The following is a 12,882-nucleotide window of genomic DNA, read 5'->3' on the forward strand; positions in this document are numbered from 1 at the left end:
CATTGGAACATCTGTCTTCATCCGTTACGGTTATAAAATATTAAAACTTCAATTTATCATTGTCAATAAATATTCATGAAGACGCATCCATGTTGTCTTCACCTGCAGAAAACATAACTCCTCAAATTAAATTTTAAAATCTCCCCAGAAGACAATTCCCTACCTCTGGAACAGGGACTTGGATTCGGAGGGTTCTGTTCCCTTTGGCACTGCAACACAATCAGTTTTTAATCGTCTGCTTCATAGCTTCATAGAATAGTAGAGCTGGAGGGGGCCAGAAGTCTACCAGGCCCAATTCCCACCAAGTGCACCACCTAAAATCAATCTCAGGCTTTAATAATTGAAAGAAGACTTATTTCTGATCTCTGCCAGCTCTCTTTATTTTCGCCTGGTTAAGGTTAGCCTTTATGTTGTCAGAAGTGAGGTTCTACCATCATTTCTTTGTCTCCAGATGCTAAGTGTTACCTGATATCAGCAATTGGAGGTCTTAATCGCCATTCTGAAAGTTCCACAGCTTAGAGAGCCTCTGGCTACGGGGCAGCATACGAATGTGATAAATAAAAGAATAGAATCGCAAGATCAGACAGAATTTCTAAACTTCTCCTGTCTTTTCCCCATCTACTCTCAACCAAGCCTGATGCAGAATTCCAGAGAAATCCAAAGCCTAAAAAATGAGTTGTGGTATTTGGGTTAATTCTAATAAGGGTATTGCCTAGTTTTGGATTTTAAAATACTAGGACATTCAAGCAGGTTTCTTGTAGACTCAAATTCTATGTCTCCAGTATTACCAACTGCAGTTCCGAGCAAAAGCATGTTGGAATATTTAAGTTAGATTCGGCTTTTGTTAACCATCAATATTCTGCTTGAGCTATTGGTCTCGTCATGCATGACTTGCCCAAAAAGATAGAGGAGTTGTCCCATGCAGGGTCATATTTAGCTTTAAAAGCTGAGACACATGCTTGGAACTACAAAATAAATAGTGTGCAGTCTGGCCCTCAAAATTGTGCAGGAATGCGTCAAGGCTCGGACTCCATGGGGCCTCCTTCTTCAGTGAGATTACAACTGTCCCAGGCAGAATCCCTAAATTGAGGGGGGGCATTTTCTGCCAACCCTTACCCAAGCCGCAAGACGGTGTTCTGGCAAGGTTTTAATGGCCATTTCATTTTGCACTCTTGGGTCCCAAAATCCAAGGTTCTGGAACAACATAAAGGTGCCTCCAGGTGTTGCCAGCTCACACCTGTAGTTTACTTTCCTGGAAAGCCCTATAGTCAATGCCATAATAAAGGGACAGGTCTCAGTTTAGACGCTTTCCCCACCAGGTTGGGCCTAATGGCCTACAGGCCCCACACAGACCTTCCCAAACACAACCAGGTGCCTCACTGAGCTAAAATTATTTTGACCTCCCATAAAGTAATTCGGAATACACCCAGTCCTCCACTTACAAACGCCTGAGTTAAGAACAACCCCTACTTACAAACCCGGAAGTCTCACCTTGTCCTTGAGCACCAAGCGGGCACCAAGTAGAGGAAGGAAGGGAAAGAGGGAAAGGGAAGGAAGAGGGGAAAACTGAATGGAAAGGTTGGAATTAGTTCCACAGCAGCTGTGGAATTACAGTAGTTTTTCATGCTCATGGAAAACTAGCATGTCCAAGCCAGTGTGCTTCAGGCCATGTGGAATTAGTGTTGTTTCTGTAACTTTGTCCTGTATTTGGTCTGTCACGATGCCTCAAAAGCGTAAATCCAACGCAAGTGCATGTGATGTAGCGAAGAAAACAAAAACAAGCACAATCGAGACTAAAGTGGAAATAATAAAGCGATCGGAGAAAGGTGAGATGCCATCGGACAATGGCAAAGCATTCGGCTTCAGCCGTTCAACCATCGTATTCTCTCTTCAGTACCTGTAGTTACTTCACGATTGCTATATCATCGTTATTACCAATGCCTCATTGTGTTTGAGATGTTTTGGTGAATGTGGAGTGTTTAAGGAGTGTTTCTTAAGTGTTGTATATGCCTTTTATATACATGATCTGATTTACAAGTTTGACTTAAAGAGGATCTCAGGAACAGAAGTCATTTTTAACCCAAGAACTGGATGCACCTTAAGAAGCCATAACCCTTGGTCATAGTAGTCCTCAGATCGTGGATGTCCTACCCTTGTCTAAGCCTTGGTGGGGTTCTCCTCTGCCCTCCAGGAAGTCTGGGAAGAATGACAGATGATACAAGCCAGATGCTAGGCCAATAGTCTGATTTGGATTGTATGGGCAGCATACATTTAATCTAGAAACTTTTATTTATTTTATTTAGCATTCCTTTGGAAGGAATGTGATCATTTGTGTGTGTGATGTTCCATTGGGAGATTCCTTGAGACCTAATAGGAATTCAGCACAGAAACGTTATTAGATCCAACAACATACTTTCAACCCAGCATTTCTTGAATCAAAATAGAAAGGCAGTGCTATTAATGGTTGTAAACAAAGGAGAAATTGCATCTTGGTTTGCATTTAATACCCACTCAGTCAGCATGCCTGCCAGGAATATTTTAATGTAATGGATTAAATGTTAGCAAAAGTATACAATGATGGAAAAAACTCCCATTCATACTGGCTTTTAATGAATAAAAGATTTTTGTGGATTATTTATTTACTTTAGTATGACTAGCTTGATGCAATTGAAGTGTGGCCACCTGGTAGGGAGATTGCCAAAGATAAATATTTTAAGATATTTAATTGCCCATAGTGCATGACTTCAATCCCACATAGGGAAGTATCCAGCAGTACTAGTACACCCCAGGAGGTCATCTACCCAAGCAGGATGTTTGTAGCATAAACAGGGTGCGAAAACCGGATGCTCTCCTACGATTTAAGCTAGAAAAACAACAACTCCAAAGACGGAGGAAAGATGCTTTATTGAGAGACCACATATGTATTACCGTGAACAAACTTTCAAGACTATGAGAACAAATCAGCTATCCACTTCTCTGAACCAAGTTCCAGGAAGCAGTAACTGAATGCTTCTGGATTTCACCCCATGGTAGTGGAACGAGTTAGTAACTAGGTGGGTAGCAAGAGTTGCCACAAAGCCAGTTGTAGCGCATTCTACTGCATCACCAGCACACTTTCAAGAAACTTTATGAGGTGGCCAAGTCGAAAATGAAATGGCATTAATCGGGTATCTACCTTTGGAAGCTTCCTTTTGATCCTATTTCTGATCTTCAACAACACCAACACGCCTCTAGAAAAGTACCTTTCTTAAGCCTTTTGAGATGCTGCTCAAATATAATGCCATAATATTACAAAAACCATGTTCAGCGTGTCATATGTTGAGTTGAACATGGATTCTCAATAGAGGGATATTATAACGTTTGGAAAAATTGTTGGACTGGCTAGACTATTTTGACCCAAAAGTGCTTGCTTCAAATCATACGGCGTGCATCCACAAAGCTATGCCAGGAGGGCCCACTGAGCAATTCTGCACATGCCTATCCAGATGTGAGCAGCATTCAGCTCAGTGGGGCTTTCCTTCCAGGTAAATGGATTCAGGATTACAGGGACAGTCACACAGCATTCCTTCTCAGTGTTACATCATTTGCATAAACGACGAAGTGCTGTGATTTCGGATAAAAGGAATCTCTTCCTCTCCCGAGGAGAAGGCCTTGGTAGCGCTCCAAAACTGCTAGTAAACGTTGTGAAATGTAATTAACTTGTTAGTGATATCTGAAATAGATTTTAAACAAGCCTGGCTCCCCAACCAAATCCAGATCTCTCTAAGTCAAGGGGTAAATACTGCTTATCATGATATCCTTTCTCGGTTCAGTTATCGTTCTGTGATCACTGAGTTGTACACGGAGATTTCATATAAGAAGCCATATTATCGCATGACCAACACCAGCTGTGCTTGCAATGAGTTATGTTTAGTTTGTTTTCATTCTGGAACTGTGCAGCGGAGTCACTTTTAAGACAATAGGACCCTTTCAGCCTCGCTCAGAATCGGCACCTGCTTTGCACACAGGTGAAGTGTATAGGTGCTCAGGCTAGCTTAGTAACGGAACATCTGTGGAGCTGCTCTCATCTGGGAGAACACCTCTTGCTAGCTAAGGGCGAGCCATAGATCATCTGATGATTTTACTTTGGCTGTGTTATGTGCATTAAAGTTTAATTTTATGGATTCTCTACTTAAAACATGAATTTACTACTGATAAACCGGTTAAAAATCCCAGCTTCTGAGAAAGAGGGTGGTTGCTACACAGGTGTTTCTCCATCACCGTTGCTTATCTTAGAAATGTTTACTTCTGGGAAGTGCATCGCACCTAGTGCCCAGCATTTCGGGGTAACCATTCTCTAGTCAGAAAGCTCTATTAAGCAATGGTGACTTCGCAATCCACAGCTGCAGCGATGTGGGTCTGTTTTGATGCATCAAACCTTTCCCCAGCGTTGCCTCTTCAGCGTTTCAGCGTGCAAGCAAGCAAAACGTAATAAATAAATGAACAATAACCATCCTTGAAACGTGGTTGTGCAGTTTTCTCCCACACTGAAGCCACACTTTTACATCTGGTAGAGTTGTATCAAAACAACACACCTTAATTTGTCGGTTATTTTTGTTCATACTTTCTTCCTAATGCAAACGTTTTGCTGCTGTTGAAGTCATTTAAAAATAGCAACCGAGTAAGAAACATGTCCCAAGCAATGTACAAAAAATATAAACAGTATCAAAATAAATTTGATAAAACAATACAAAAAGTACATTGAACAGCTCAGATCAAATTCCTCCAGCAGGAAACAAGTAACCAAGGAAGGCTTTTTAGTGTAACAGTTGTGAATGCTTTTGTGAAGGTTTCTCCTGGCAACTTTCCCTGGGCAAGGAGCCAAACTGTCGAAGCCGGTGTGGAAAAAGCAACCTAACGGTTGTGTCGTGTCACACAGGACAGTGTAACATCCATTTCGGTCCATGTGACGTTGATAGGTGCTTCCTCCTCTTGCAGTCTAGGATCAGGTTGCTTCTGTTGTCTCAAATTTGTGTACTGCCAGATGCTCACATTCGTTAAACAATTATTTCTGGCCTGCAGAAAATCTAACGAGCACGGAGCTGCAGGAGGAGAGGTACACCTGAAATGCCGAGGATTGTTAAAGGGGTGGGCAGGTGGGGACACAGAAGAAAAATATCCGGGCGTAAAATGGCAGGCAAGTTGTCTGAGAGTGGCTGGACGTGCATATCGCACTATTCAAAATGTTAAAACCCTGAGAAAAGGGAAGTTGTGGAGCAATACGGACCAAACAATATTTTCTCCAAGAAACTCTTGTTTGCAGCTATTGCAAGGCAGATCGGATGACATACCGATCGGCCAGCGAACAAACCTTACTTCTAGCCCAAATGAGTCATTCGCCACGTTCATTTATCAAAACAGGTATTTTATGTTCACAAGACAGTTCCTTACAATTCGTGTTAACTTGTATAACATATCTTTTGAGAGACAGTAGGGTTTTTGTTTTTTTTAATATAAAAAGACGGGACACTGCATGTGTCTTTACAATGGAGTAAGTCTTGGTTCCATTCTTAGAATTTACGTTAAAATACTTTGTATTCCACAATAGAAAATCCTGCAATTTTGAATAAAATGGTCTACAAAATAAAGTGTTCTGAAATGAGGAGACCTTTTGTTCTTTTAAAGGTTTTTAAGGTTTCTACATAAAAGCTGATAGAATTGTCCTGAAATCCACGTAGCAATCCCAAGCCATACGGTGCCTGATCTTATTCTGTGCAATTTCATTCCTGACTCACTTCCAGAGATGATCAGATATAGTGATTTTTTATTTTGAGGTGTGTGTGTGTGTTTGGGGGGATCTGTTTTAAGGGTGTATGGAATGAGTTTTATTTGGTGTATTTTGTCATTAATTGTGATTAGATCTTTCCTGTTCAGGAAAGGCCTATTGGATGAAAAGGAAATGGGAGCTCTGGTTTCTGTTGGAGAAGAGAGAATGCGTACTGTAGAACTTGGTTATGTATTTGATATGACCCGGAATATCATTTACTGTGACCTACAAATGGGACCAATCTTTTCTCTCAGATACAGCACTTTATGTGTAGGAATCTTACAGATAATGTTCAAAACAGACTGGTTTCACAGAGTGCAACACTTCAACGTGTGAAACCAAGATCAAATCAGCAAACAGTGAGATTTGACAAGGATGTGAACTCAGACATCTAAAATGACGTAGCCAATAGCACCCGAGCCCCTGAGTGCCCTTTCGTCTGGGAAATCAACTCTAATTAGTCCAAAATAGCACTGAGATTGAAAATCCATGGTTAGGCTACTTAGCTTTAAAAAGAATTAAATTAACTGCCCCACAAAACTGCTTTTAAGATCAGAGAAACGTTCTGGGAGATGTCTTCCGTGTTTTTTGCCTATTGGTATTCCTGCAAACTTAGATCCCTCAAGGACAGGGAAAACCGGTACAATGCTTCACCTGTCTTTTTTGTGTTGCTTTTGTTTTGTATTTTGTTTTAGCTATGCCTTGTCTCAGCCATCACTTTGATTCTCAAAGTCATACTCACAAAGCGGCACAGAGAGATTTTAATCATGACCGTATCTAGATTGGTATTCAATTCCCTACTTTACTAGGGGCTGCTATGAACGAGACTCTGAAACTTAGTTGGTTGACAGGGACAACTTCAGAAAAACTAGTGAAGGACAATAATTAGGAACTAAATCCCTGCAATACAGACCTTTAATATACTTTGGCTGAAACCTTGTGTCGAGGACTAGCTGCTTTAACTAGGAGTCATCCCTAGTTTCTTATTTCAGTAATCTTATCTTACATGGAATCTGTGTGTGATGTATTGTTTCTTAGAAGATGATTTGGCTTGCAATTCTACACACACTTTCCTTTCAATTTTGTTGAATTCTATGAGACAAACATAGAATTGTGCAGCCAATCAACTAAAGAGTTACTGATGACAAATCTCAAACTACTTGCAAAATAAATTTTAGTTTTTCTTTCCAATATTGGAAAAGTAAATGTTGTCTCCCAAGCGTTATCTGATTGCACATATTTCAAACTTTTGCAGAATTCTTCTGAAAATATTTCTGTCAAAATGATGCAGCTGTTGTTACTCTGGGAATAATATCCCTAGTCCCTCCGTTATTAATTTTTCAGCCTTAAAGTCTTCAGTCTTGCTCATTCTTACAGGGTAAAATGGTATTCTCCTTCTCTAAGCTTTCTGCAATCATAAATTAAAGTAACATTGTAGTTTTGTGACGTGTGCAGATGTAAACATCTGTTTAAAATGCTTCCATTGTATAAGTTTGTTAATTCCAGCATCCATTGTTTAATGCTAGATATTTAGAGGGTAGATTTGGGGTAATGTTATCCCAGGCAGTGTGACTTTTTCCCTTCTTTCCACCCCACTTTTCTCAGCTTGCTCATCCTGTCAAAATTAAAATAATGCTAGTTCTTCATCATAAAAAGGCATTATATTACTCAATTCAGTCAGGGAAAGAAGTTAATTATTGTCCTTGTTACAACATACATACCTCCACCTAACGAAAAGGACCACAGCATCAGTAATGTCACATGGATTGGCGATCATCTACGCGGGAAATGCCATAAGGCTGCAAGAAGAGCTTTACACATCTTTGCTTGCAGTATCATATCCCTTACTTAATCTTTACTGTGGTGCCATTAATGGCAGGGGGTTTTTTTAACATCAGTCTCTTTTCAAAACAACTGGTTTCTTCACAGTATCTCTACTAACCAGGAGTTCTTTGGTGTTGTTGAGTCATTATGCTGCATAAACCTCCATTGCTCAACCCTTTCGACTAGTAACAATCAAAATGTCGATTGACGCTATCAACATACGGATCATTCAGTCAATCCATCAATTGACTTAGGAACCTGTTTTCACTAGAGTGAATCATAACAGTATGTTTGCAGGTTCTTAGTAGTTTAACTTCAAAACCATACGTGAGGAAGTACAACAGGTTATTACTAAAGTTATTGCAAAACTTGTACTTGTTAAATTTAGGACTTCCATCTGCTTATGTTACAATGTGCTCACACTTGGTGGATTTCTCATCTGCCTGACCTATATCAAAGCCAGAAAAGAGTTACTCTATCTATAAGTCTCTGAATGAGACAGAGAAGCCAAAATTATCTTCCATGACCAGCACTATGCAATTTCTGAAGTAGAAATTAGATGAACTTCTGATTTCACTGGAGCACTAAGAAATAATAATTTCAGAGACATCATTCTGCTGTTTCTAGTGAAAGCAATGAAAATCTGATGATTATGTTTATTTGTTTATTTAAAACATTTATATCCCATCTTATATCCAGTCAGGATCTCTGGATGGTTACATGATTCTTAGTCTCAAGATATTACTTGGAACCCTGGAAGAAATGAGTTGCATTTTCCATACTGAGAATTGTAGTAAACTTGCTTCAAATTTAGAGATTCACAATTGATTTATTGCCATGAAGTCATCTCTCACCTAGTAACATGGCAATTTACTGCACTAAGAAAAAGTGATTGATCAGAGAAATGTTTGAAAGGAAGTAGGCGTACACTCAAAGGCCAGTTTAAGGTTCCTAAGACTGAGAAAGCTAGAAATTCATGTGCATAATCAGTGTGTCATAATGCCATTGCTTCATTGGATAGACTCTGTAGTACCTGTTCAAGAAAGGGGAAGATTCTTGAAAGAAAGCAGCACCTCTTTTTCTTCATTAAGGCTTTGGAGTTGGAGTATGAGGTATAGAGTTTATGTTGAGTTCTCCTGGGCTTGCATGCTAATGATGGTTGAAATTAAAAATGCAAAAGAAGTCTTCATAGCAAAACTATTGTGATACTTGAACTCTCTTCCTAAAATAGTTCATTATTTCAGAAGCAGCATACATAGTCCCTTACCATTAAGTATATTGGAAATTGTTTTGATCGTATCAGTTGTTCGTTTTGGGATGAGCCCCATATAAAACAGTCAGATCTCTTATCAAATGGTATCCGTGTCAGTGATTTACTTTATGATGTAATTAATGGTCCCCTGTTTGGAGATGTCAGAACCCAACAAAGATTAGGTAGCCTGGGAATACGCAGAGTTGAATACAACAGCTCAACAGCTGTGGCTTGTTCCGTCCATGTACTTGATGATGTATTTACTGGACCTGAGAAGGGGGTTGGTGGGTTGCCACCTCCTAGGTATTGCCAGCAGTTGCGTGTAAGACTGGTATTTTTGGAGGTGCCACATTTGGAAGATGTCCAGATAATCAGATCTTTTGTACCGTATAACATACGTCTTTATGACATGGGCTCTTGGACCATGTGGTGGTGGTGGTGGTTCTCCTTCGAAACAAACTGAAGAAACATTAGAACATTAAAAGTCTGTGATTCCTTAAGGGAAACCTTGAGCCTCAGGAAATAATGTTTAGCTGGATCCAGACGAAGTGAGTGAAATTTAGTTCATACTGAAATCCGTGAAGCAATGGAGACATGATTTTGATGGGAAGGAAGTTCAACATGATTTCAGTGACAAAAGACAGCCTATAAACCTTTTTGCAGTCCTTGAATTCTATCATAAGGTTTGGAGTCTATACGGCCAAAGAGAACCACTGAGATGTACTGTTTTACTTTTATTTTATTGTTTGTTTAAAGTAGTTTAGATTTGGGGTTGGGTGAAATGAAGATCTTTCTACACTAGATTTGCAAAGGATGAGCTCAGTTTTTTGGTTGCAAAACAGACCTAATTAAGAGATCACAAATTTATCAAGTGGTATTTTGCCCAAAATTTTCAGAGGTTCACTTGAACTAGAATTGAACTTCACAGGACAAGTGAAGTAAACATGCTGATGTGCAGGCATTCATGGAAAGCAGATTTAGGAAAAAGTCACTGTCGATGGTCCCCCAGTCTTCTGAAGTCAGTTTTAGGTGGATGAGCGGAGTACTCTACTTGGACTGAAACCCCGTTAAAGAGACTGGAGTTTTTGTTTGCTTGTTTCAGCCAGGAAAATGCTTTGTAAGAAAATGTAGCTAGGGGATCCGAGATGTTGAAACCATTCTTTCTTTCCGTGTCCTCTCTTCTTCAGAGAAAAGGTACCATTTCCTCACCTAGATGTGATTGGGTCCTAGGTCCAGAAGGCAGGTGAAGCTCCCAAAGACCGTCTTCCTACAACATAGGATGAAAGGCATCCATAACACCGTTAGCCTCCTACATTAGGGCTTCCTTAGAAGACAGTCCACCGATGATCTGCTTAGAGGTCTGTCCTGTCCAGTTGGCCCGCAAATAAAACATCAGTCCAAGGGGAAACGAGCGCCTTGAATTTGCCCAGAACGTTTAGCACCTGGGAAATCAATAGGACCCACACGCATTTCTGTTTAAATCATAGTAACTATTTCTGCATTTGCACCTATAGATACAAATTAACAAACGCAAACTTATGTCCTCTTTGTCCAGCAATGTATTTTGTCTGATGAGGTATGCAGATGGCATCTTAGCAGCATCCCTCATTCAGATACCCAGAATAATTTCCCTTGCCTTTCTCTTTGATTGTCCTCCGTCATTCATTCATTCATTCATTCATTCATTCATTTATTCACTCATTCATTCATTTCATTTTTATGCTGCCCAATAGCTAAAGGGTTTCTGGGAGGGTAACCAAAGTTTAAAACTTTTGTTTTAAACAAAAGAATGTCTTATTAGTGTAAGAGACTTGGATACAACAAAACATTTCCTCCCATGTTTGCTAGGAATACTTTAGCATATTTAAAATGTAGGGAGAAGTAGACCTTTTTCCTAGAAGTAATGTAATACTTCTTGAATATGTTCAGGAGTAAAAACCAGGATATCTGCATGCATTGACCAGTTCCTTTAAACATAAAATAAAGGTTAAAGAGCAATTTGAATCTAATCTTTCCTATACATGCAGAGCGTAGCCAGTAATTGGGAGCGATGTCCAATAGTAAAGCCAGTGGTCTCTCCATCCCCTGCTCTTTTCCCTTTTCCTTCATGCTTTTATTCTAGTCTCTGGCTATTGTAGACCATCTAATAGAAATGCTGCTTATTTATAAGCTGATTTCTGTCACAAAAGAAGAAATGAACGAAGGCGTCGCATGAGGCATTTCGAGTTTTTTCTGCACACGTTTCTCTGTTAATTTGCAAAGGTTGTTGAGAAGGCTCTTGATGGCCCATCCTTACACTGTGGATGTTGTCCTCTTTTCAAAAATAGCTTTTTCACTTCTTCATTTCCTTCCCGTCGGAATTAATTTGCCATTCTTCTTAAGACAGTATTTAATAAAATGCACGTGGGCGCCTCCTCCGCGGACCGCATTGTACGCTTATGTGATGGATGCGAGTCTCCTTTTTATCGGGCGTTATTAGCCTCAGCGTGAAAAGAATTCCCAGTTTATTTGCCTCCATTGAACCAAGACCAGGAGCAGACGCCAGGCTGAAAGGGCCAGAAAGGGATTGAAAGCAGCGAGTGGGCCTGCAGGCTCAGGTGGTTTTCAGCCATAAGTTTAGCCGAGCTCTCCCAGTAATTTGTCACGCCGTGGTCTTACCCCGCTGTGCCCACACGTGCCGGTTTAGTGTCAGAAAGTCTGTGCACCAGACGGCCACTTAGACCTCGCTTCCCACTGTTCAGCACCAGCGGCTTGCTGTGCCACCGCGGAGCCGCACGCCCTGGCAACAGCCGAGCGCTGTGCAGAATAAGCACGCTCATAATGAGATGTGAATGGCATCCGTCAGCCCCTTTAGAATTGGTCCGAGGCGTGTGCCTCCTCTCGTAGGAAGTTTGGCAGCCTATTCATTAGCAAGAGTCATCCGAAGTTCAGCCTGTGGCGGCGGAGCAGCCCCCAAAGATGCTTCGGCCAAGGCTTGTTCTGATAGCCACGGGCTTCAAAAGCCAGCAGTAAATTAAAAATGTCAGCAGGTACATTCTGTGATTGCCACACTCCTTTTCATCAGCCCTCTGTGATAACGCAGGACGTCTGTATAAAAAAGCTGGTTATTCTTTGGGGGGGGGGGGTTGGGGTCTTCCATGTGATGGCGGGTTGACCTGGATATTTGTGGCCAAGAAGGTCTAGGATTTATCCTCATGGAGGTGGCGTCCAGCACATTTAATACGTGAAAACTTTCCAATGGCATGAATCAGCCTTGGCCCCATCTTTCCTTTCATGGAGGTGCCACGAAAAGCTAAAGCCATCACCCCACTTTGCAAGAAGCACCAGAAATGCCTGAAAAACCTATATTTAATCCGAGCCCACAGGAAATGATGTCATAGTGGCGGTTTGAGCATTTAATTCATAAAGTCCTAGGCAAGGTACTTTAATCCGCTGTAGATTTGCTCAAAATGTTATCCTTTTATTTGAAGAGCATGATTCACCTTCAAAGCACACAGAAGCGACACAAAGAGAGAGATTTGCTCTGTCCGCTGTGAAAAGCTATCACAAGCGGGGGTCCTATTCAGACAGCTGGAAAGTTGCTTCTGTGTGTTACGCTTGTAAGTTTTATTGGTGACTGGTTTTTGATTATGCATTTGAACGGTGTGTGTTCCAGGTTGCTGGGTTTTAATTAAAAGGCGATAGTGTTGGTTTTAGATGCTTTGTTGTCAGCATAATTAAGAATGGAGTGTACACACATTCTTTTCTCTTTCTAATTAGGAGACATCAAGAAATGAGAGATGTCTAATATAGCAAGAAAATCTTTCAAAATAGACTTTAAATGTGACCTCACTATACCAAAGAAGAAGAGGTAGAATTATTTCAAATAAAGTAGCTAGTTTTCATTCCTGATTTTCCTCTCCCAAATCCAGCAGCTCATTTAATTATATTTGGGGAGGGGGGATTATTTTTATAGGAAACTCTGTGGTGCTTCTGTTGTATGTTTCAGCTATAAGAATTT

At 40.6% G+C, this 12,882-nt stretch overlaps 1 protein-coding gene across 4 annotated transcripts in view; it reads left to right on the plus strand.

Moving 5' to 3' along the window:
* Positions 1-12,882, plus strand: part of RALGAPA2 (Ral GTPase activating protein catalytic subunit alpha 2) — a 154,574-nt gene that overhangs the window by 120,219 nt on the left and 21,473 nt on the right. The window lies entirely within an intron of this gene.

Source organism: Varanus komodoensis, unplaced genomic scaffold (assembly GCF_004798865.1).
Source record: "Varanus komodoensis strain SLA01 unplaced genomic scaffold, ASM479886v1 scaffold40, whole genome shotgun sequence".
In the NCBI taxonomy this organism is placed as follows: Eukaryota; Metazoa; Chordata; class Lepidosauria; order Squamata; family Varanidae; genus Varanus; species Varanus komodoensis.